Source organism: Tamandua tetradactyla, chromosome 3 (genome assembly GCF_023851605.1).
Source record: "Tamandua tetradactyla isolate mTamTet1 chromosome 3, mTamTet1.pri, whole genome shotgun sequence".
NCBI classification, from domain to species: domain Eukaryota; kingdom Metazoa; phylum Chordata; class Mammalia; order Pilosa; family Myrmecophagidae; genus Tamandua; species Tamandua tetradactyla.
This window is the reverse complement of record NC_135329.1, coordinates 46,163,864-46,189,848: the sequence shown is the minus strand read 5'-3', so window position 1 is coordinate 46,189,848 and position 25,985 is coordinate 46,163,864. Positions and strand designations below refer to the sequence as shown.

Genomic DNA, 25,985 nt, shown 5'->3' with positions numbered 1-25,985 from the left:
AGATAGATAGATAGATAGATAGATAGATAGATAGATAGATAAAAGGGGGGATAAGGGGTAAAACAAATTGGGTAGATGGAAATACTACTAGTCAGTGAGGGAGGGGTAAGTGTTATTGAATGTATGAGTTTTTTCTTTTTTTTCTTTTTTTTTTCTTATAACATTCTATAATCTTCAATTTCATAAACATAAATTATTGAATTAAACACCATAAGTATACAAAACTTGTCAATTCTGGGAGCAGTCATACAAAGTTCATTATTTTATTCTCCAAACACAATTTTTTGAACTAAAAATATGAAATTTGATCATCAAATTCATGAGAGCAGCTCATCTTTAATCTGTTGATGCATTTAATCATCCATTCATTTGCCGAACAAATATTACTAAGTAATTACAGTTTCACAAGATCCCTAGTTCCAGTTTATGCCCCTTTTCATCTTATAAACCATGTAAACACTCAGTATGAGGTTATACAACTTTATCCTCCAGTTTAATCTTTATAATAGCTTGTACAAAAACCTTAGCATTTATGGACTTTCAGACTGAAAGAGGCAAAGCATACAGCCACAGGAACTTAACTCTGAAACTAAATTAGAATTAAATGTTAAAGTGGTGATTTCTGCAAATTAAATATCAAATCTCATACAACATAAACCTATTATCATAAAGGGAAGTTAAATGTTTAGTGTATATTACATACACACTGCTAGTAAGCGTAAGAAGAAAAAGGCCTTTTCCCAACAATGTGACCTTTGAATTTTAGCTGTTTTCATTTTCAGCAGTCCTTGAACAAAAATTAAATCTAAATGACTATATGGATAACTATGAATAGTGCCATCTCAACTGAAATTCCAGTGGCATTCTTTGCAAAAATGTAAATCTTCTTAAAAATTCATATGGAATTGCAAAAGACTCTAATAACCAAAACATCCTCAAAAAGAAGAGGAAAGATGAAGGATTCGTATATATATATATATATTTTACAGCATACAAAAAAAAAAAGTTTATTATAACCTTTATGAGCACACTGTGGCTTTGGCACAAACATAGACAAAATGACCAGTGGAAGAGGTCAGCAAGCCCAATAACAGAATCACACAGAAATGAAAACTTGACATATGACAGAGGTGGAATTATAATCAGAGAAATAAGGATGGGATTCAAAATAAATACTGTTGAGACAACAGATTATCTAAGCGGGAAAACTAAATAAAATGTGATCCCTATTCCATACCATACACCCACAAGAGGATTAAAAAGCTAATGTTATAAGCAATAATTTCAAACTTTTTAGAAGAAAATGTAGAGGATGATTTTTGTGACCATCAACTAGGGAAGGGTTTTTTACATAAGATATAAAAGATATAACCAAAAAGTAAAGATTTATATTTGACTACATTAACACAAAAACAAACCAAACAAAATCCTCTCTTCAACTAAATTGGAAAGGCAAGCTACAGAGAGATGTGTATGCCATTTAACTAACAAAACAATGAATGTTTAGAATTTTTTTTTTTACCTTCATATCTATTTATTTCTCATTTATGGAATAAGCTGATCTTTCCAACAAAAGTGATATGCATTTACTTCCAACTACAGATAAGACATTTTGTTTATAGCAGGAAGAGATATCAGAGAGCTAAATGTTCAGGGAACAATGCTCCTACCTATCAGAGAGGAAGAAAATAGAGAATCACAAAGCGAATTTGAGATTTCTTTTTTCTTTTTATTTCTTTTTCTGAGGTGATGTGAATGTTCTAAAAAATGATCATGGTGATGAATACACAACTATGTGATGATATTGTTAGCCATTGATTGTATACCATGCTTAGACTTTATGCATGTGAAGATTTGTCAATAAAAATATTTTTAAGGTGGGTCGCAGTGACTCAGCAGGCAGAGTTCTTGCCTGCCATGCCAAATACCTGGGTTCGATTCCTGGTGCCTGCACATGCAAAAAAAATATATATATATATATATATAATATATGTATACTTTTTTAATCCCCGAGATTTTTGTTTTAGTAAACCACAAACACAATAAGCACTGAAAACTTTTGAACTACCTGTAGTTATATAAAGAAATTGTGAGAGGCAAGTTTGTCTTCCTTTTACTTCAGCACCACCTCCATCACCCAAAATCTCCTCCAGGACAGCCAGGACTTGAATTCCCTGCTCTGTAGCTCACCCCTTCCTAGGAATTTGAACAGGAATTATTACAAAGGAAGGAGTGATAGATTTGCAGACAAGAGGTTTTAGTTTAAATAATGATTCCATTCTGACTAGCTGAATAGTCTGTGAGTAAATATTTCAACTCTCTTGGGTGTCGCTCTCTTCATTCATAAAGTTAGGATAAAGCTAGGTTGAGGGCTGGATGATGTAATGGATAAGAAAATGCTTTGCTCTATTAATTTTAAGGAGACTAGCCTAGTCCTATAGTTCCTGAAGTTCTTGGAGAAATCACAGAACAAAGATCACAGTTCAAGTTCCAATTTGTGACTATCCTGTGATATTGTTGTGTAGACTGAGTTCCTCTTAGATCTAGTCAAGAGTTCACTTAAGAATGCCCCAAAGGTACAGGTTCACTTAAGCCAAGGATTCAAAGAACCTTTTCATGTAGAGCAGACTCTCTCGCAGTCTACAGAACTGAATGATACTTTCTGGGCCAGCTGGCCCCAGACAGAACTATCTGACCATGTCCTAGAAGGGATCATTTCTCAGAGTAAAAAAAACAAGACTCAAATCTAGGAGAGTAAATTCAGAAGGTAATGTAATGTTTATGGATATAAAAGGGGGCATTTGATCTATAGAGGAAGTGAAGCTTCATTATTGACTTCATTATTGCAAAAAGGATTCTCTCCATTTATTTTTCTCTCTGATTGGTCAGTTTTAGACACTAAGTGCCTGATACTGTTTTTCATATTTTGCAGATGGAGAAATCGAGGCACAGAGAAATTAAGTGACTTCACTGCAGTCACAAGCTGGAAAAGGCCAGGATTAAAACATAGAAAGAACTCCTGACTCTCGAGCCTGTGTCTTGCCCACTGAGTCACGCTGCCTCCGTTCTTAGGAGAAAAGACTTCCTGCAAGGTAAATGGTGACTTCTTCCCTTTTGGTTATATGCAGTCTACTGTGAAGTAGGACTGCCCCTCTTTATACACAGGTTTAGACACTGTGTATATACAAAGTACTAAATAGCAGTACTCACATTTTATGGTATGGAATAAATATCTCTTCCAGGCCACAATTCCCAGTAAACTAATCCTTTGCAATAAAGTTTATCTAACATGAATCCTCATCCTTTACCACAAAACTTCTCTATTTCTTCCCTTTATCCATCTTCCTTCCATCCTATCTCAAAGCGTCTCTACTTTTCTTCTTCTAAGCTCTCTTACTCCATTTCGTTGCCTCTTCTCTTTATATATATCACCTCTTCCTCTCTGATAGTTAGAGCAACTCTATCCTGAGATTTAAAAAAAAAAAAGAATGTTAGAGAGAGAGAAGTTTTCTTTAGTCCCTCTCAAATGTCTTAACTAATCTATCCTTTCAAAGCCAGTCTTACACAGAGAAATCCCAACCTTTCTTATCACCTCTTCACTACATTGTTGAAATTTGAATGCTGTTCCTACCTTTCTCCTAAACATCTCTCTAGAAACCCACCATTGATCTCCTGAGAAACAAATTCATAGAACATCGAGGGTAGAAGGGATTTTAAACATCAACTAGTTCTACATCCTGTCATCTGATGTGTGGGGCTTCTGTACATCAGCACCGTAGCAAGATGATTTTACCTATGCTCATCCACTTCCCAGAGATAGTCAGTATGTGACTGCCAATGGACTTGATGCAGTCCTACCCCTTCCAGGTTTTATCATCACAACTTACATACTCTTCCTTTTCATCTAGAGCCCTTCCAGAACTTTGCTCCTCTACTGTCTTCTGTTCTACATTGTTTCTTTAGAGTTTCTTCCTATCATCCGGCTAGCTCTTCTTCTGTCAATTTTTTTTAAAACTCCTGAACTCTGAAAGCTCCTTGAGGTGAGAGGCGTGTCTTAAGTAGCAGCATATTTCTCTCTTTGAGAAGGACAAGCTGACATATGAACAGATGGACAATAATTATCTAGTCAGTGAAAGGATAGTTACTGCACAGTATGATATCAAGTAATTGCACAACTTAGTACTAACTATATCACTCTTCATATATGTAAAGTACTTTAAAATTTACAATGTCCTTCCATGTCTTATGAGCTTTCTTACCCATCTGATCTTGTTAAGCCTGTGAAGCAAAACATTGTTCTTATTTTATAGATGATTAAACTGAAGTTCAAAAAGGTAGAGGGACATAGTAAGTGGGAAAAAAAAACTAAATAGATTTTTTAATAATTCCAAATCAATCCCTCTCACTATAAAATTCACGATACACATTTAAGAGTTTTCAAAGCATTTCCATTTCTGAAAATTCTATATGTAACAGTGTAACTTACCTTCCCTGAACATGGGCACACTTCACAAATTATGAATGCTATTATTATTTGTAGGCACAAGCTTCCCTAATTTTTCTGTTCTTTATTCTCTTTTTCTTTCTTTTATTTTTTATTTTTATTTATTTTTATTTATTTATTATTATTCTTTATTATTTCAGTATTTTCACCCCCTAAAAATTATTTTTTTTAATTTTTTATTTTTTTATTTTTTATTAACGGAATGAAAGAAAAAAAGAAAAAAAAAGAAATTAACACAACATTTAGAAATCATACCGTTCTACATATGCACTCAGCAATTCTTAACATCGTCACATAGATGCATGATCATAGTTTCTTAGTACATTTGCATCGGTTTAGAGGAACTAGCAACACAACAGAAAAAGATATAAAATGTTAATATAGAGAAGAGAAATAAAAGTAGTAGTAATTGTAAAAAAACAACAACAAAAAAACCCTCTAGCTCGGATGCAGCTTCATTCAGTGTTTTAACATGATTACTTTACAATTAGGTATTATTGTGCTGTCCATTTTTGAGTTTTTGTATCTAGTCCTGTTGCACAGTCTGTATCCCTTCCCCTCCAATTACCCTTTATCTTACCCTGTTGCTAACTCCTGCTGGACTCTGTTACCAATGACATATTTCAAGTTTATTCTCGAATGTCCGTTCACATCAGTGGGACCATACAGTACTTGTCCTTTAGTTTTTGGCTGGACTCACTCAGCATAATATTCTCTAGGTCCATCCATGTTATTACATGCTTCATAAGTTTATCTTGTCTTAAAGTTGCATAATATTCCATCGTATGTATATACCACAGTTTATTTAGCCATTCTTCTGTTGATGGACATTTTGGCTGTTTCCATCTCTTTGCAATTGTAAACAACGCTGCTATAAACATTGGTGTGCAAATGTCTGTCTGTGTCTTTGCCCTCAAGTTCTTTGAGTAGATACCTAGCAATGGTATTGCTGGGTCGTGTGGCAATTCTATATTCAGCTTTTTGAGGAAGCACCAAACTGCCTTCCACAGTGGTTGCACCATTTGACATTCCCACCAACAGTGGATAAGTGTGCCTCTTTCTCCGCATCCTCTCCAGCACTTGTCATTTTCTGTTTTGTTGATAATGGCCATTCTGGTGGGTGTGAGATGATATCTCATTGTGGTTTTGATTTGCATTTCTCTAATGGCCTGGGACATTGAGCATTTCTTCATGTGCCTCTTGGCCATCCGTATTTCCTCTTCTGGTAGGTGTCTGTTCAAGTCTTTTTCCCATTTTGTAATTGGGTTGGCTGTCTTTTTGTTGTTGAGTTGAACAATCTCTTTATATATTCTGGATACTAGACCTTTATCTGATATGTCATTTCCAAATATTATCTCCCATTGTGTAGGCTGTCTTTCTACTTTCTTGATGAAGTTCTTTGATGCACAAAAGTGTTTAATTTTGAGGAGCTCCCATTTATTTATTTCTTTCTTCAGTGCTCTTGCTTTAGGTTTAAGGTCCATAAAACCACCTCCAGTTGTAAGATTCATAAGATATCTCCCTACATTTTCTCCTCTAACTGTTTTATGGTCTTAGACCTAATGTTTAGATCTTTGACCCATTTTGAGTTAACTTTTGTATAAGGTGTGAGATGCGGGTCTTCTTTCATTCTTTTACATAATGATATCCAGTTCTCTAGGCACCATTTATTGAAGAGACTGTTCTGTCCCAGGTGAGTTGGCTTGACTGCCTTATCAAAGATCAAATGTCCATAGATGAGAGGGTCTATATCTGAGCACTCTATTCGATTCCATTGGTCGATATATCTATCTTTATGCCAATACCATGCTGTTTTGACCACTGTGGCTTCATAATATGCCTTAAAGTCCGGCATCGTGAGACCTCCAGCTTCGTTTTTTTTCCTCAAGATGTTTTTAGCAATTCGGGGCATCCTGCCCTTCCAGATAAATTTGCTTATTGGTTTTTCTAATTCTGAAAAATAAGTTGTTGGGATTTTGATTGGTATTGCATTGAATCTGTAGATCAGTTTAGGTAGGATTGACATCTTAATTATATTTAGTCTTCCAATCCATGAACACGGTATGCCCTTCCATCTATTTAGGTCTTCTGTGATTTCTTTTAGCAGTTTGTTGTAGTTTTCTTTATATAGGTTTTTTGTCTCTTTAGTTAAATTTATTCCTAGGTATTTTATTCTTTTAGTTGCAATTGTAAATGGGATTCGTTTCTTGATTTCCCCCTCAGCTTGTTCATTACTAGTGTATAGAAAAGCTACAGATTTTTGAATGTTGATCTTGTAGCCTGCTACTTTGCTGTACTCATTTATTAGCTCTAGTAGTTTTGTTGTGGATTTTTCCGGATTTTCGACGTATAGTATCATATCGTCTGCAAACAGTGATAGTTTTACTTCTTCCTTTCCAATTTTGATGCCTTGTATTTCTTTTTCTTGTCTAATTGCTTTGGCTAGAACTTCTAACACAATGTTGAATAATAGTGGTGACAGTGGACATCCTTGTCTTGTTCCTGATCTTAGGGGGAAAGTTTTCAATTTTTCCCCATTGAGGATGATATTAGCTGTGGGTTTTTCATATATTCCCTATATCATTTTAAGGAAGTTCCCTTGTATTCCTATCTTTTGAAGTGTTTTCAACAGGAAAGGATGTTGAATCTTGTCAAATGCCTTCTCTGCATCAATTGAGATGATCATGTGATTTTTCTGCTTTGATTTGTTGATGTGGTGTATTACATTAATTGATTTTCTTATGTTGAACCATCCTTGCATAACTGGGATGAATCCTACTTGGTCATGATGTATAATTCTTTTAATGTGTTGTTGGATACGATTTGCTAGAATTTTATTGAGGATTTTTGCATCTATATTCATTAGAGAGATTGGTCTGTAGTTTTCTTTTTTTGTAATATCTTTGCCTGGTTTTGGTATGAGGGTGATGTTGGCTTCATAGAATGAATTAGGTAGTTTTCCCTCCACTTCGATTATTTTGAAGAGTTTGAGGAGAGTTGGTACTAATTCCTTCTGGAATGTTTGATAGAATTCACATGTGAAGCCGTCTGGTCCTGGACTTTTCTTTTTAGGGAGCTTTTGAATGACTAATTCAATCTCTTTACTTGTGATTGGTTTGTTGAGGTCATCTATGTCTTCTTGAGTCAAAGTTGGTTGTTCATGCCTTTCTAGGAACTTGTCCATTTCATCTACATTGTTGTATTTATTGGCATAAGTTGTTCATAGTATCCTGTTATTACTTCCTTTATTTCTGTGGGGTCAGTGGTTATGTCTCCTCTTCCATTTCTGATCTTATTTATTTGCATCCTCTCTCTTCTTCTTTTTGTCAATCTTGCTAAGGGCCCATCAATTTTATTGATTTTCTCATAGAACCAACTTCTGGTCTTATTGATTTTCTCTATTGTTTTCATGTTTTCAATTTCATTTATTTCTGCTCTAATCTTTGTTATTTCTTTCCTTTTGCTTGCTTTGGGATTCGTTTGCTGTTCTTTCTCCAGTTCTTTCAAGTGGACAGTTAATTCCTGCATTTTTGCCTTTTCTTCTTTTCTGATATAGGCATTTAGGGCAACAAATTTCCCTCTTAGCACTGCCTTTGCTGCGTCCCATAAGTTTTGATATGTTGTGTTTTCGTTTTCATTCGCCTCTAGGTTTTACTAATTTCTCTTGCAATTTCTTCTTTGACCCACTTGTTGTTTAAGAGAGTGTTGTTGAGCCTCCATGTATTTGTGGATGTTCTGGCACTCCGCCTATTATTGATTTCCAACTCCATTCCTTTATGATCCGAGAAAGTGTTGTGTATGATTTCAATCTTTTTAAATTTGTTAAGACTTGCTTTGTGACCCAGCATATGGTCTATCTTTGAGAATGATCCATGAGCACTTGAAAAAAAGGTGTATCCTGCTGTTGTGGGATGTAATGTCCTATAAATGTCTGTTAAGTCTAGCTCATTTGTAGCAGTATTTAGATTCTGTATTTCTTTATTGATCCTCTGTCTAGATGTTCTGTCCATTGATGAGAGTGGTGAATTGAAGTCTCCAACTATTATGGTATATGTGTCTATTTCCCTTTTCAGTGTTTGCAGTGTATTCCTCACATATTTTGGGGCATTCTGGTTCGGTGCATAAATATTTATGATTGTTATGTCTTCTTGTTTAATTGTTCCTTTTATTAGTATATAGTGTCCTTCTTTGTCTCTTTTAACTGTTTTACATTTGAAGTCTAATTTGTTGGATATTAGTATAGCTACTCCTGCTCTTTTCTGGTTGTTATTTGCATGAAATATCTTTTCCCAACCTCTCACTTTCAACCTATATTTATCTTTGGGTCTAAGATGCGTTTCCTGTAGACAGCATATAGAAGGATCCTGTTTTTTAATCCATTCTGCCAGTCTATGTCTTTTGATTGGGGGATTCAGTCCATTAACATTTAGAGTTATTACTGTTTGGATAATATTTTCCTCTACCATTTTGTCTTTTGTATTATATATATCATATCTGACTTTCCTTCTTTCTACACTCTTCTCCATATCTCTCTCTTCTGTCTTTTTGTATCTGACTCTAGTGCTCCCTTTAGTATTTCTTGCAGAGCTGGTCTCTTGGTCACAAATTCTCTCAGTGACTTTTTGTCTAAGAATGTTTTAACTTCTCCCTCATTTTTGAAGGACAATTTCGCTGGATATAGGAGTCTTGGTTGGCAGTTTTTCTCTTTTAGTAATTTAAATATATCATCCCACTGTCTTCTAGCTTCCATGGTTTCTGCTGAGAAATCTACACATAGTCTAATTGGGTTTCCCTTGTATGTGATGGATTGTTTTTCTCTTGCTGCTTTCAAGATCCTCTCTTTCTCTTTGACCTCTGACATTCTAACTAATAAGTGTCTTGGGGAACGCCTATTTGGGTCTAATCTCTTTGGGGTGCGCTGCACTTCTTGGATCTGTAATTTTAGGTCTTTCATAAGAGTTGGGAAATTTTCAGTGATAATTTCTTCCATTAGTTTTTCTCCTCCTTTTCCCTTCTCTTCTCCTTCTGGGACACCCACAACACGTATATTTGTGCGGTTCATATTGTCCTTGAGTTTCCTGATACCCTGTTCGAATTTTTCCATTCTTTTCTGGATAGTTTCTGTTTCTTTTTGGAATTCAGATGTTGTATCCTCCAAATCACTAATTCTATCTTCTGTCTCTTTAAATCTATCATTGTAGGTATCCATTGTTTTTTCCATCTTTTCTACTTTATCCTTCACTTCCATAAGCTCTGTGATTTGTTTTTTCAGTTTTTCTATTTCTTCTTTATGTTCAGCCCATGTCTTGTTCATGTCCTCCCTCAATTTATCGATTTCGTTTTTGAAGAGGTTTACCATTTCTGTTCGTATATTCAGCATTAGTTGTTTCAGCTCCTGTATCTCATTTGAACTATTGGTTTGTTCCTTTGACTGGGCCATATTTTCAATTTTCTGAGCGTGATCCGTTATCTTCTGCTGGCGTCTGGGTATTTAGTCAGATTTCCCTGAGTGTTGGACCCCACAGGTTGTAAGATTTTTCTGTGAAATCTCTGGGTTCTGTTTTTCTTATCCTGCCCAGTAGGTGGCGCTCGTGGCACACGTTTGTCTATGGGATCCACCAGTAAAAGTTGCTGTGGGTCCTGTAACTCTGGAAAACTCTCGCTGTAGGGGAGGTTTGGCAGCCGAAGTGTCTTGGAAGAGTGCCAGCCGGCCCGGGGGTCCGAACGCGAGGAGGGTCGCCGGCCGCCGCAGCACGTGAGAGCGCCCGACCGAATTTCCTAGTTGGCCCGGGGCGCCAAGCGTGGCGGAAAGGCACCTGCTGTCGCAGCCCGGGAGAGTGCACTGTTCCCAGGCGGACCGGGGAGTCACGTGTTTGGAAGGGACCCCCTGGTCACCGTTCTCCTCAGTCTGGGGATTTCTGACCCAACTCTTTCAGTTGGTCCGGGGGGCCTCGCGTGGTGGGGATGCCAGCTGCTGCGGCCTGAGGGAACCGCCTTCCCAATTCTGCCAGCTGGCCTGGGAAGGAGGAAGGGAGGGACTCCGGCCGCTTGCCATCCCGCCCAGGAAAGCCCGCATCCCTCGGTTTTCTCACCGGAGCTGGTTCTCCCAGACAGTCAACCGTTCCAGGATGGGGTACGCTGTCCCTTTGATCTCCGTCGTGGCTCCGGGAGCTGCTCTGTATTGTCTCCACTCCCCCAGTAGCTGTTCTGGAGGAGGAAAGGTGAGGGCGGCAAGGCTGTCGAGGTTGGTGGCGGAGGAGCCGGTGACGGCGGAAGAGGTCACCGTGGTGGTTGGAGAGCCGCCGGAGCAGGAGGGGGAAGAGAGGGGAGAAGGAGGGCGGGCGGGTCGGCCGCTGCGGGGCATGGGCGCCGCACGGCGGGCCGGCGGAGAAAGAGAGGGGAGAAGGAGGGCGGGCCGGCGGAGAAAGAGCTAAAAATTATTTTTTTAAAACTGGAATTTAAAAAAGTGTGACACAATGGTAATTACAAATACCTATATAAATGGGTTGTTTTTGGTAATGTTTTTTCTGTGTCAAATGACAGACCAAATATAATTTCAGAAGTAATCTTATAAGTCAGTTCATGAATGTAAAGAGCTGTTTACTACTTATTAAAAGCAGTTCTTTACTCACACTTGTGGTTTTTATAATTATTATAAAGAGTTGTGATTTTTTCATTCTTTTTATTAGAGAAGTCAGTTTACAGAAATGTCCATAAAATACAGGGATTCTGTATAACACCCTATTATTAATGCCTTACATTTGGTGTGGTACAATTGCTAACAACTGATAGAACTCCAGTTTTATAATTGTACTATTAATTATACTCCCTTATTTAACTTAGGGTTCACTGTATCATAAAGTCCCATGATTTATTTGTTTTTAATTTTTATTCTAGTAACATATATACACAATGTAAAATTTCTCCTTTACACAGCAATCAAATTTATATTTCAGTGCTGTTAAGTATGTTCACAATATTGTGCTACTATCACCACCACCCATTACCAACACGTTTTCATCATCCCAAGTAGAAACTCTTTATATCTGAAGCCTCAACTCCCTATTCTTTACCCATACTCCTACCCCTGGTAACCTATATTCTAGATTCTGACTCTATATGTTTGCTTTAATAATTGTTTCATATTAGTGAGAGAGTACAATATTTGTCTTTTTGTGTCTGGCTTATTTCACTCAACATGATCTCATCAAGTTTCATCCATGCTGTTGCATGAATCAGAACTTCATTACCTTTTAGGGTGGGATACTATTCCATTGTGTGTATCTGCATATTTTGTATATCCATTCATCTGTTAACGGACACAGATTGCTTCAGTCTTTTTCCAATTGTGAATAGTGCCACTATAAACATCAGTATACAAATATCTTCTCGGGTGCCTGCTTTTACTTCTTTTGGTCATATACCTAGGAGTGGGATTGCCTGATTATGTGATAATTCTATACTTAATGTTCTGAACAACTGCCAAACTGTCTTTCATAGAGGCTGCACCATTTGGCATTCCCACCAGCAGTGAAGGAGTATTTCTGTTTTTCCACATCCTCTCCAACTGTTATAATTACAGGTCCATTCTAGTGGATATAAAATAGTATCTCATTGTGCTTTTGATTTGCATTTCCCTAATGGCTAATGATGTTGGGCATCATTTCATGTGCTTATTGGCACATTAGTGTATCTTCTTGGAAGAAATGCATATTCAAACTTTTTACCCAAATTTAAAATCGGTTTGATTTTCTTTTTGTTGTTGAGTTGAAAGATTTCTTTCATACACCAGACTTCTGGTTTATCAACCAGCCACAAAAATATCCTTGCAGCAATGGCTAGGCCCAGTGTTTGCCTGACCAGACAACTGGGCCTCATCACTTGACCAGGTTGACACCAGAACCTAACCATCACAGATGTATTCTTAGATATTTGTTTCTTTTAGTTACTATTATAAATAACATTTTTTTCTTGAGTTCTTCTTCTGTATGTTCATTGTTAGTTTAAAAAAAAAAATTGCTGATTTTTGGTGTTGATCTTGTACCCTGCCACTTTGCTGAATTCATTTATTGGTTCTAAGGGCTTTATTGTGGACTTTTCAGGACTTTCAGTATATTAAACCCTTATTAGATATGTGGTTTCCAAATATTTTCTCCCATGTGTTGGTTGCCATTTTACTTTCATGTTAAAGTCCTTAGACGAACAAAAGTTTCCATGTTGACAAGGTCCCATTTATCTTCTTTTTTGTTGTTGTTGTTTGTGATTTGAGTGTGAAGCCTAAGAAACTATTGCCTCTCACATGATCCTGAATATGCTACCTATGTTTTATTCTAGGAGGTTATACTTCTGATTCATATTTAGGTCTTTGACCAGTTTTGAGTTTATTTTGTATATGGTGTGAGGTAGGGGGTCCATGTTCACTGTCTAGCATAATACATCCAATATTCCCAGCACCATTTGTAGAAGAGACCATTCTTTTCCAATTGAATGGTCTTTACCCCTGTCCAGAAATAGGTTGGCCATAACTATGAGGGTTGATTTCTGAGCTCCCAATTCTATTCCAATGTCTGTAGATCTGTCCTTGTACCAGTATTATACTATTTTAATTACTATTACTTTGTAATAAGTTCTAAGATCAGTAAATTTGAGTCCCCAACCTCATTCATCTATTTCAATATGGCTTTAGCTATTTGGGTCTTTTATCCTTCCATATAAATTTGATGATAGTCTTTTCCATTTATGCCAAGAAGGTTGTTGGAATTTTGATTGGGATTGTGTTGAATCTGTAAATTGCTTTGGGTAGAATAGACCCAATATCTTAACAATATTTAGTTTTCCAGTTCGTACACGCAGAATGTCCTTCCATTTATTTATGTCTCCTTTGATTTATTTTAGCAATGCTTGTAGTTTTCTGTGTTCAATTTCCTTACATCCTTGGATAGATGTTGTGTTAGTCAGGGTTCTCTAGAGAAACAGAATCAGCAGAAGAGATCTATAAATATGAGATTTATAAAGATGTCTCATGCATCTGTGGGGATGGAGCAGTCCAAAATCCACAGGGCAGGCTGTGAAACTCACAGCTCCAGTGAAGGGTCTGGATGAACTCCACAGGAGAGGCTTGCTGGCTGAAGAAGCAAAGAAAGAATCTCTCTTCCTCCTTGACAACCTTCAGCTGATTAGAATGTCTTTTTTTTTTTTTTTTTTTTTTTAAAGGAAAGACAGAGAGAAGGAAGGAAGGATAGAAGGAAGGAAGGAAGGAAGAAAGGGAAACATTTTTAAACATTTTCTTGTTTTATTGTATTCTGTTTCTCCGTTTTTGTTACATGGGCTGGGGCCGGGAATCGAACCGAGGTCCTCCGGCATAGCAGGCAAGCACTTTGCCCGCTGAGCCACCGCGGCCCGCCCCTAGAATGTCTTTTTGTGGGAGATGTTCCTTAGTTGATCGTGGATGTAATCAGTTACAGATGCAATCAACTGATTGATGATTTCATATACCAGCCTTCTGGTTTATCAACCAGCCACAAAATATACTTGCAGCATTGGTTAGGCCCAGTGCTGCTTGCCTGACCAGACAACTGGGCCTCATCGCTTGACCAGGTTGACACCAGAACCTCACCATCACAGATGTATTCTTAGATATTTGTTTCCTTTAGTTGCTATTGTAAATAGAATTTTTTTTCTTGAGTTCCTCTTCTGTGTATTCATTGCTAGTTAAAAAAAAAAAAACACTGCTGATTTTTAGTGTTGATCTTGTACTCTTCCACTTTGCTGAATTCATTTATTGGCTCTATGGGCTTTGTGGTGGATTTTTCAGGACTTTGAGTATTTCTTTGTATAAGATCATGTCTTCTGCAAACAGGGAAAAGCTTACTTCTTCCTTTCCAATTTGGATGCCTTTTATTTCTTTTTCTTGTCTAACTGCTCTAGCTAGAACTTCTAGTACAATGTCAAATAACAGTGGTGTCGGTAGGCATATTTGTCTTGTTCCTGATCTTAGGGGGAAAACTTTCAGTCTTTTACCATTGAGTGTGATGTTAGGCATGGCCTAACATGGTATGTAATTTTTTTAATATGCTGTTGGATATGGTTTGCTAGTATTTTGTTGAACAGTTTGCATATATTTTCATAGGAGATATTGGTCTGTAGTATTATTTTCTGTGGTATCTTTATCTGGCTTTGGTATGAGGGTGATTTGGCCTTATATAAAGAGTTAGGGAGTGGTCTCTCCTCTTAAATTTTTTGGAAGAGTTTGAGCTGAATTGGAGTTGTCTTCCTGTGAAGCCACCTGATCCTGGACTTTTCTTTTTTGGGGAGGTTTTGATGACTGATTCAATCTCTTTGCTTGTCATTGGTTTGTTGAGATCTTCTGTTTCTTCTAGAGTCAGTGTAGGTAGTTTGTGTGTTTCTAGGAATTTGTTCATTACAACTAGGTTATCAAATTTGTTGGCATACAATTGCTCATAGTATCCTCTTATAGTCCTTTTTATTTTGTGGGGTATTAATGCCTCTGTTTCATTTCTGTTTTTAATTATTTATGTCCTCCTTTCTCTTTTTTTCTTTGTCAATCTAACTAAAGGTTTGTCAATTTTATTTATCTTTTCAAAGAAATAGCGTTTAGTTTTATTGATTCTCTCTTTTGTTTTTTTTACTCTCTATCTCATTTATCTCCACTTTAATCTTTGTTATTTCCTTCTTTCTGCTCACTTGGAGTTTAGTTTGTTCTTACTTTTGTAGAGCCTCTAATTTTTAGATAAGATCATTGGTTTGAGATCTTTCATTTTAATGTAAGCATTTAGAGCTATAAATTCCTCCCTTAGCACTTCTTTTGCAGCATCCTAGAAGTTTTGGTATGTAGTATTTTCATTTTCATTCACATTAAGATATTTTCTAAATTCCCTTGTGATTTCTTATTTGATCCATAATTTGTTTAAGAGTACATTGGTTAAAACCACATATTTATGAATTTTTCCCCTCTGTTATTGATTTCTAGCTTTATTCCATTGTGGTCACAGAAGATACATTGTATAATTTCAATATTTTTTAATTTATTGAGTCTTGTTTTATAAGCTAAGATGTGGTCTAACCTGGAGAATGATCCATGTACCCTAGAGAGGGTGTATACACACACACACACACACACACACACACACACACACACACACACACACACACACACACACACATATATATATATAGATCCATTTGATTTAGAATATCATTCAAGTCTTCTATTTTCTCCTGATCTTCTTTTTATATGCTCTATCCATTACCAAAAATGGTATATTTAAGTATCCTACTGCTATGCAGAAATGTTAGTTTCTTCCTTCAACTCTGACAGTATTTGCTTCATATATTTTGGGGCTTTGCTGTTAGATGCATATATATTTATAATTGCTGTGTCTTCTTGTTAAATTGTCCCCTTTTTCAATATGTAATGCCTTATAGCAGTTTTGCCTTAAACTCTATTTAATTTGCTATTAGTATAGATATCCCAGCTCCCTTGTGTTACTACTTCATGGTAAATATATTTTTTTCCTTCCTTTCACTTTCAACCTACTTATGCCTTTGAATTTAAGGTGAGTCTCTTATAAACAGCATATAGTTGTGCCACGAGTCCCTATACATTCTTCCAGTCTCTGCCTTTTGACTGGAGAATTTAATCTGTTAACAATTAAAATAACCACTGATAATGCAGGCCTTTCCTCTGCCATTTTCTTATTTAGTCTCTGTAAATCTTATACCTTTTGTGCCTCAGTTCTTGCATTAATGCCTACTTTCATATCTATTTTATTTTTTGCATTGTACCATATAGAGTCCCTTCTCATTTCTTTCTCGTATTTTTCATATAGGGTTGAAATTTAGCATCACAAATATATTATAATCACATTTGATTAGTTATTAGCTTCACTTTATTAGCACACGTATACAGTGTACCTATACCCCTTCACCCTGCCACCTTTTTTGTACTTGTTACAAATTACATCTTTGTACACTGTATATCCAATACCATAGATTCATCAAAGCCTTTTAACCTTTTACATTTTAGTACCTGTAAGAAGTAAGAACTGGTGTTATATACCAGAAAATACAATGCAATGATACTGTCATTTAAGATCACCCATATGGTTACCTTTAATGGAGGTCTTTATTTCTTTATGCCACTTCAATTCACTGCCTTTTCTTTCAGTCTGAAAAACTACCTTTAGCACTACTTGTAGGGAAGGTCTAGTGGTAATGATCCCTTAGTTTTTGTTTATCTGGGAATGTCTTAATCTCTCCCTCATTTTTGAAAGGCAGTCTCACCGGATTTAAATTTCTTGATTGGTGATTGTTTTCTCTTGGTACTTTATTTCAACCTACTGCTTTCTTGCCTCCATGTATTTTATCCCTTCTTTTTTGCCTCCATCTTAGTAGTATATTTGTAGCTGAGATAGGTATATATTAGAGAAAGAGAGATTGTTGCTGACTGGCTTCATCGTGAGCTATTTCATAGAAAAGGTCAAATATAAGTTGGGCTGGACATGGCAAACATGGAGAAAGAAAGAGACTGACTCAAGTCCTGAAAGTGAGAATGAACTTTTAGGTCAGGGAAAACAAATTTAAGCAATAATAATATATTTTCTTTCTTTCAAGGAAAAAGACTTTGGAGGTCGATTGGTGTGAGTCGTTAGAGAAATAAACATGATCATATATTACTAAAAGATGGATTTTTATATTTTTAATGTAAACTGACAATTTCTTTTTAGAAAGCTGTTATGCAAATATATACAACAATGTATGTGCAGTGATAGTTATTGCAACACTTTTTTCTAGTGGTACAAAAGAAATAAATGAAATAAAGCAAACTAAATGTTCATTAGCAGAGAAATTTAGGGGGTTCATTGAATAAGTTATAATATATGCATTCTGAGTAATATTAAGCAGCCATTAAAAGTGAGTTTAATCTACAGGTATTGACTTGCAGAAACATTGATTTTTGAAATGAAAAATAGCAACTCAAAGAAAATTTTATGTATAATGGAGTCTGTTTTGTAAACAATTAACATACAGTGAAAAAATTACTCTGTTTTATCCATTATGTTTTAGGAGTGTGGAGAACGCTGGTTACCTCTAGTGATGAAATTGGTTGGAGGGAGAAGGAGATTATAACTTCTGCTTCGTTCCCATTGCATTATTTGATATGTTACTGTGTGTACTCCTTTCAGTATTTTTCAGCCCAGTAATGGAAAAGAAGGAAAGCAAAGCAAAGCAAGCACTGTTGTTTAGACTTGAGACTAGAGAGCCAATCCCATCAAGGGTTGTCATGATGGAAATGAGAGATAATATTAGAACTGTAAAAGCAATTGATTGACAAGAAAGCAAACTAGGGATGGAAAAAGCATGCAGAAGACTGTTGCAATAATTCAGCCTTACTAGGATAAGGATTTAAACTAATGTAGTATCCAAGGAGATGGAAGAAAAAGGCAAAAGCAAAGACAAACAAACAAGAGCAATAAAGCCTAGAACCTGATAAATAATTTGATACGGGAATGAAGAAAAGGGGAAAATCAAGTATTATTTTGATATTTAAGGCTAAAAGAATGATTACTTCGTTTATTCGGGAGATTAATAAACGACTGACTGATGCTGAGATATTACAAAATCACTCTTTATAAGATGCTTACAAACCAATGGAGGCAGAGCATTCTAGCATAATACAGAAAAAAAATGTCTTAAAAATTTTTTTAAATGCTAGTGGAGAATACAGGTGAAAGCAATTAATAAAGGTGTAATATAAAGAAATGTGGTAGCTCAGCAAAGGGCCTATATTGGAGAGAAAGAAGAATGTGGCTATAACAATTAAATCTGAGCTAGCAAGAATCTATAAGCCTCTAGAAAAAAGGAATCAGAGGTTTAAGGGAGAGTTTAGGGTTAAAGATACTGGTTTGCAGTCCATTGCTAAAGAGGGAATGATGGAGAAAGAAAGATGAGTAAATATGATAGCAGTGGGCTCAGAATAGAATGCTGAATGGTAAAACCGGTGTATGAAATCAAGGGGATGCTAATTTGGGCAAAGAGTTTAAGGAATGAAAACTGATTAGGCTTTGAGGACTTATGAAATAAGTCACTGGCGATCATTGAAAAAATAATTTAGAAGTGGTATCAGTACACTATTCAAACTTCATGAGAAACAGAGTAGGATGCATAGGAGTAGAACACTGGAAAGTTTGGCAGCAAAGGAAAAAAGAAAAATGTGACATATATTGAAAGCACTACAGAGTCAAAAGAAGTTTTATTCAATGAAGAGGACTCAGCCTAACCAAAAGCAGAAGGGGAAAGAACAAATTGAACACGTTAGAAAGAAGTTAGCAAGTCCTCAGAAGTTACGTTTTTGAAAAATAATCTAATGAAAGCATCAATGGAATGGGGAGATGGAATACGATAATCATTAAGAATGGAGGCTTTGGAATCTGGATATGAATTCTAGCTTTGGTGTTTTTACCAGCCTGTCTAATCTTGGGTAAAGTGGCTTAACCTTTTAAAGTTTATTTCTTTGTCTATAATGTAGAAACAATAATTCCACCAACAAAGGGTTATTGTAAGGCATAAAAGAGATAATCTATGCAAAGGACAGACACAATATGCAGAATTGTAAGAATTAAATAATGCAATTATGCTTTTTGGATCAAGTTATGCTTTTTGGATGAGAAGAGTTGTGGAGGGAGACTTCTTACTCAAAGACCAAGACAACTAGAAGAAGAGATCAAGTTAGAGACATGCACCAGATAAGCATGAGTGACTCAATTAGGTGGCTCTACTCTTATTTGTAAAGATAGTAGCAAGGTCATTTACTAAGAGGGGAGAATAGTGGAAGTGGTACAGATCTTGACAGGAGAGCATGTCTCAATTAGTCATACAGATGGCTAGGGCCTCGACTATAAAATGGGCAGGCAGATGCAAAGGAAGCCAAGGTTCATCCAGGGACCACCTAGCTGCACATCAGGGTACATATACAGACCTGATTTCACTATTCCAAGATATGCCCGTTGTGGTATGTGCTAAGGAAGTCATTGACTATGGTTCTTTGCATGATTCTTTCATAGCCTGAGCTATAGCACCAAATGCCCAGAGCTCTGAACTTGTTGGTCTGTACCAAAGCATACTTAAAAGAGCAGAACTGGACCTAGTATTACATACTAAAACTCTTCATTTAGATTTTAGAATTGTTCTTTTTTCCAGAAAAATTTCAAAATTCTCTTCTTTGATTCTCCCAACATTGCTGGGATGTTACATGGGTACTATTACCCACATTTTAATAGGTGAAGAAAACTGAGGAACATTGAGGTTAAATAACTTGTCTCAGATTTTATAGCCAAGAAGAGACAAAGAAAGGATTGGATCTAGAAGTTTAGCTTATAGAACCCAAGTCTTTGACTACTGCCTTACATAATACTGCATAGTAATTTTTAAATTTTGGTATTTATTTCATCTTATCATATATAATAATTTGTTTTTGAGTTTTCTGTCTTCTTCTTTATCAATTATTTAAGCATCTCTTAATTATCAGAAATAGTGCTATTCAGAGAGTAACCATGAATTAGAAAAGATCTTACCTGCAAAAGTATATACTGGCTTATAAATAGTTTATAACTTTGTAAATAACTATAGCACAGAATAGAAAGTGAAGACTGTTATGACAGAGGTGTGAAAACTAGACAGCTGTCATCTCCTTCGGAAAGTGCCATGTTTCCTCATTCCTTTTCAGCAAAAGGGAGGGAAAAGAAAGGAAAGGCGTAGGGATGGAAAGGAAAAGAATATTAGCCATGCTTCTTAAACCAATACTGTTTTCCTTTGACCATACATTATTGGTCATTGATTTCAGAGGTGCCCAAAGGCCTAGATTAATGATTTTTATTTCAGATCACATTTGTCTGAAAAAGTGTCAAACATAAGGCACTGAAATGATCCTTAGCTAGTCCTTTTCAAAGGTTCATTCTTTAGTTAATGTTTTTGAAGTGTCCCCATGATATGTAGGAATATTCTGTTTTAGGAAATGTTTCACTTTTTTTCCTTTTATTTACTCTGTAGATCTTTTGGGACCCTTAAATAACTTCTTTCTCTAGTGTCAAGAAGGCTTGCCCAGCCTCCATTCTATGTTTAAGGAAACTGTGGTATTTTTGCTTAGTACAACTCAGCAAATATTTAATAAGAAATTGCTCTGTTCCAGGCACCATGCTAGAAGCTAAAGAGTGCAAAGATGAGTAACACAGTGTTCCTGTCCTAGAATATCACAAACTGTAGCAATTGGGGCTGAGTTTCTCCTGGTGTGTTGATGGCTCCAGAGAGCTAATTCTACTATGAAATGACCCATTTCCCCAGGCTTCCAGGATTGCAGTTTTTAAGAAGACTTTCTCAGCTATTCACTTCCTGGTCTAGAGAATTTAGAAGTCTAAAGTCTATTAAAAATAGAGCTATTTGGATTTAAGGATATTGCTAAGGGTCCAAAGAATTACTTTCAATAGAAAAGAAAATAGTGCATTCCACCTCACCTGATACACACACACATATACATGAATGTTTCAGATATTGTAAATACAACCAAACTTTTTTGGGGGATATGCTATATAGTGGGGGTCACATTTCATTCGTTTTTCATTTGACTATCCTGTTATTGCAGCACTATTTGCTGAACTTTTTTTGGGGGTGGGGAGGGGGTGAGGCGGTGGGGTAGCACACAGGCTGGAAATCGAACCTGGGTCTCCTGCATGGCAGGCTAGAATTCTACCACTGAACTACCCTTGCACTCCACAACCAAACTTTAGACTATGAGAGTCATTATAGAGATTAAACTCTGAGGCCACTAACCCAGTGTACTGTTTCAGAAACTCAAAAGGCCACTAAAATATTGGGTATTATGAAAAGATAATTTAAAAAAAAAACAGAAGGCATCATTTTACCCTATATAACAATATGTTATGACCAAACCTTGGATATTATGAGAATTTCTGTGTTCCATTCCATTGGGAAAATATAATAGCTCTAGAAAATTATTGTAAGACGATAATAAGAAAGGCATTTTCAACAAGTAATACATACCAGGCTCTATGTTCTTCAAAAAAATCATATAATTCAACTCTCCCAACTACCCAGTGAGATAAGTAGGAATTTTATACCTGAGAGGACTGAGATTCAAAGAGGTTAATTTGACCAGCATTGCACAGTTGGTTAATGTGGATCCAGTATTCAAACTGTCAACCATCTGCCTCTAAAAAATATGTTCTTTTTTTTTTACCACAGTGCACATGGAAATGTGCATCTCAAGTGATCAAATGATGGGAACAATTGCTGACATGGAAAAACCTAAAAATATTAAGAAATTTTAATCTAGAAGGCCACAGGATTCAAGGGGATATAGCTACATACCTCTAAAACCATGAAAGCCAAACTCACAGACATTCCAAAATCTTGTGATACCATGGGCCTGCACATTGACTGTTCATTCTTCCATCTCGGATAGGCAGCTGTTTGACATTTGTTGAGTGCCTGCTGTGTATGCAGTACTCCGGGAGGTGCAAGAGATATGAGCAGGATTTGGCGTGATTTCTACCATAGAGATTCTATATAAGTAATTGTTTTAGCTAAGATTGTGATAATCTGCTGAAGGCATGTACAAAAACTTTTTATTAAGCCCTTGAGCAAAAGTTCATATGATAGAGACATAAGCAGACTCTAGGAGAAATTGGCATATTCTGAATTGTTAATATTTGTGGAAATAGTATCAACCCAATCCTCTGAAGTCCCAGACCTTGGGACTCTGCTGCCACCAGAAATCCTAACTAAGTGGATCCTGAATTTTGAACTTAGGATAGAATACTATTTATTTGAAAATCATATAAAATCCTACTAAAGATCACATATTTTAGGTCTGTCATTCCCATGACTTAAAGACCTTAGAATTTAGATGTTCTGCTTTGTTTTCCTGAGAATCTGTTATACTCAAGAGTAAAGAGCACTAGAGCAGGAAAATCCAGGGAATAAGATGCACTATAAACTAACCACCATCTGCAGCCTTGAAAAAGTAAGTCTCATGACTGGACCTGTCTTCTGACCTAGATTGGGCCAGATCAGGAGCAACGAAGTCAAGTGCCTGAAGGGTGTAGGTGGTTGTTATAACTGCGAGAAATGGATTAGATATAAGACCTTAGGTAGGAGGGGGACTGTGGTGCTGAGAAATGCTTATCATCCCTAAATGAAATGCTGCTATTTACCTTTGGCCAAATGTGGCCAAGAGAAATTCAATGCTAGTGTTTGCAGATTGTCATATTTTTCTAGAAAAATCTGAAATATACATTTTTACATAAAACTTCCAAATGATGGTTCAATTTTTTAAATACTGTTGAGTCTAACAGACTGTATTCATGGCTGGATACTAGCTTCCTGGCCATGAGATTGTGAGGGTCTCTCCCCAGTCCTAAAATTGTGTGACTATATATGTTTTCTGCCAGAACTTGCTGGCAGGGTAGGAGAAGTAATGAGAAACACATTCAAGTTCAGAAAATCAGATTTTTAAATGAAAATACAGGTATATATTATTATTTTTGTACTTGGAGCCAGAAGAGAAATAACTTTTTTACCAAAAAAAAAGAGCTTAGAATTTGAATGATAACTTATTTGGTGTTTCATCTGAAGTTCTAGAAATAGGTGCTTTCTAGGCTCAACTGTTTTTCTGTATTTAAAAGTAAGTATCACACTGTGATTATAAGCACAGTGATGAAATATGAAATAAACTTCATTTTGTTGGGTTGTTAATTCTTACTATGAACCAATAAAGCTTCAAAATAGCTCCAAGTTGCCCCCGGGTCACCAATGACACTCTCTTGTTCAGTATCTGCTTGACCCAAGTGGCAGAAGACTTGCTCTACAAAAGCAGATTCCAAAGTAAATTAAGTTTCTCTTTCCTTTCTCATAATACTTAACCCCAAATTATTTTTGATGCCTATAAACTTTTATGTTATGCATTAACGGTTGAGAGACATTTTATTAATATAAATTGTTAGATGATCTCTTACTGGAATAAAATCACAGCTTTTTTTTGTTATTAAAATATGATCATTACTTTGATTACTCTATTGTCATTTCTGGGGCTTTCTGAACTTTGATTTACTTTTAAAGTGCTTTCAAATCTCCCATTAGAACTTCAAGCTTACATTTAGTTGTAAAGAATCCCTCCATAGATAAAGGAAATCCAAGATTTCATTAAAACAAATTTTCTGTGGCTTCTTTTGAAGTTGTGTGAGATTTCTCACAATGTTTAAATTCCTTTTCTGGCATAAAATCAAATGATTGTTTTGTAACATTATAGCATTCACACTTAACCTTCTGTTGATAATAACCTACCTATGACATACATATCATGCTTGTAAAAATAAGTGTCTCTCTTTTGGCTTCATGTAGAGAGAATATTTTCTTGTAGCTTTTTATTTGTATTATGAAAGTTTTAACTATAATAAAGTTAATAATAACAATTAACAGTGCAGCTAACCAAGAGAAGCATTAGGTCATTGTAATTATTTCATTCACTCACTCATCCATTCATTCATGCAATTAATCAAAATTTACAAGTGCCTATGTGCTGGTAACTTTCTAGTACAGTTTCTATGTGTTTGAAAGAAAAGATGCTTTTGGGGGGGTGGATTTTATTTTCTTATATTTGAAAGACTGAAGGCTGAGTGCCAACTCCGACACTTGGGAAGTGTGAGCACACTAGCCCTGAAAATCACATTCCTAGTCCAACATACAATCCATAGCATTGACAAGAAAGAGTTTTGATTAAGAGCAAGGATTCTAAAATTATGGGTTCAAGTTCTGGCTCTGCTACTTACTAGTTACATGTTATGTTATCTAGCCAAGTTTTTTAAACTCTCTGTGCCTAGGTTTCCTCCTTTGATAAAAAGAGCACAAGAATATTACCTTTTATTCAAGATTATTGTGAGGACTAAATGGATTAATATCTGTAAAGCACTTAAAAATCAAATCCTACACCCACAAAGGGGTGGAGGTTGTAGACATTTAAATATGCAGTGCTTCTCAGGGCTGTGTAGGCCAAGAAAGCTCAGATTTGGAGACATTTGATTCTTGGAGCCCTTCCTTATCCTCTCACCAGGGCTTTAGAGCCAGTTTCTGCCCACTTCATTAGTCCCTGGCCCTGTTTTGGCTGGGAAAGACTGATTTTGGAAATCTTGTAGGAGTGAACCTCCCCCCAAAATTTTCCCTGGGAGTAAAAGTGATATGAGACAATGAAAGGAGTGTAAAGAAAATTACAGAAGTTACCAATCTAGGACAAAGGCCTGCCAGTGTCAGATACCCAGGAGAGAGAGGATTATCGCCTGGGAAATATGGGACAACCGACAGTAAAATAGGGGAACTCCTAAGCAACTAACAATCAAAGTCCCAGGACAAAACAGTGGCCCAAGAAAGACAGGGAAAACCCTGAACACTGTATTTGCCTTGGGAAAACCTTCCTGATTGAAGGACTGAAGATCCAGAAAATCACCAGCTAGTTACAAAATCAAGAAATAGATACCTAAGGAACAAATCCCACAGTTAACCTTTTAAAATATTACAATGCAGAGTGTACAATGAAAGAAGACAAACAAGAGTACAGGAAATAGTGGCCCATCCAAAGGGAAAGGATAAAAATCCAGAAAACACCAATGAAAGAGATGAGAATGTGGACATATTGAACAAAGCCTTTAAAAAATTATCTTTAAAATACTTAAGGAGATGAAGGAAAATACAAAGAAAGAAGTAAATGATATCAGGAAAACAACAAATGAACAACATGAGAGTCTAAGTAAAGAGATAGAAATTTAAAGAAGGAAACAGACAGAAATACTGAGGTTGAAGAACACAATCACTGAAATGAAAAATGTCCAAGAGGGTTTTAGGGAGCAGATTGGAGCTGGCAGAAGTAACAATCAGTGAATTTGAAGACAGGACACTTGAAATGAGTTTGGCTGAGGAGCAGAAAGAAAAAAGAAATATTAAAAATGATAGTTGGATAGTTGGAAAAATGCCCAGTATAATCCTTTAGTTGAAAAATGCTTAGTATAGTCTTTGGTAGCTAAAAAATATTTATTATAATCACTTCACTCAAGCAACTTTGATTCATTTCAAACCTAAAAGCCCTTGCTGGCATAGTTTGCTATAATTTAACCTCAAAAGTTTGTTCTCTGTTCCTGATTACACTAATGAGACCTTCCAGCTCGGCTTTCAGGGATGAAGTAACATCCAAAAGGGGATGAAACACCATATGGACTAATAAATCAGTACCTTCCTCCTTTTTAAGGACAAAATCAAAGCCTGAATGGTCAGCAAGAAAGGAAGGCCTATAAAATAAAATTGATGTGCTAACTAACCAAATGAAAACAAGCAACTACTACTCACTTTTACTAAATCCTGTGACGTTTTTTTGTTTTTGTTTTCTTACAAACCCCCAGAT

General features: G+C 36.1%; 1 protein-coding gene across 5 annotated transcripts in view; it reads left to right on the top strand.

Annotated features, from left to right (window-relative positions):
• Nucleotides 1-25,985, top strand: part of MYT1L (myelin transcription factor 1 like) — a 625,705-nt gene that overhangs the window by 393,025 nt on the left and 206,695 nt on the right. For all 5 annotated transcript variants that reach the window (XM_077153065.1, XM_077153068.1, XM_077153066.1 and 2 more), the window contains one exon: nucleotides 2,933-3,092. The gene's annotated coding sequence lies outside the window, so the exon portion shown is untranslated. The remainder of the gene's footprint in view (nucleotides 1-2,932; nucleotides 3,093-25,985) is intronic.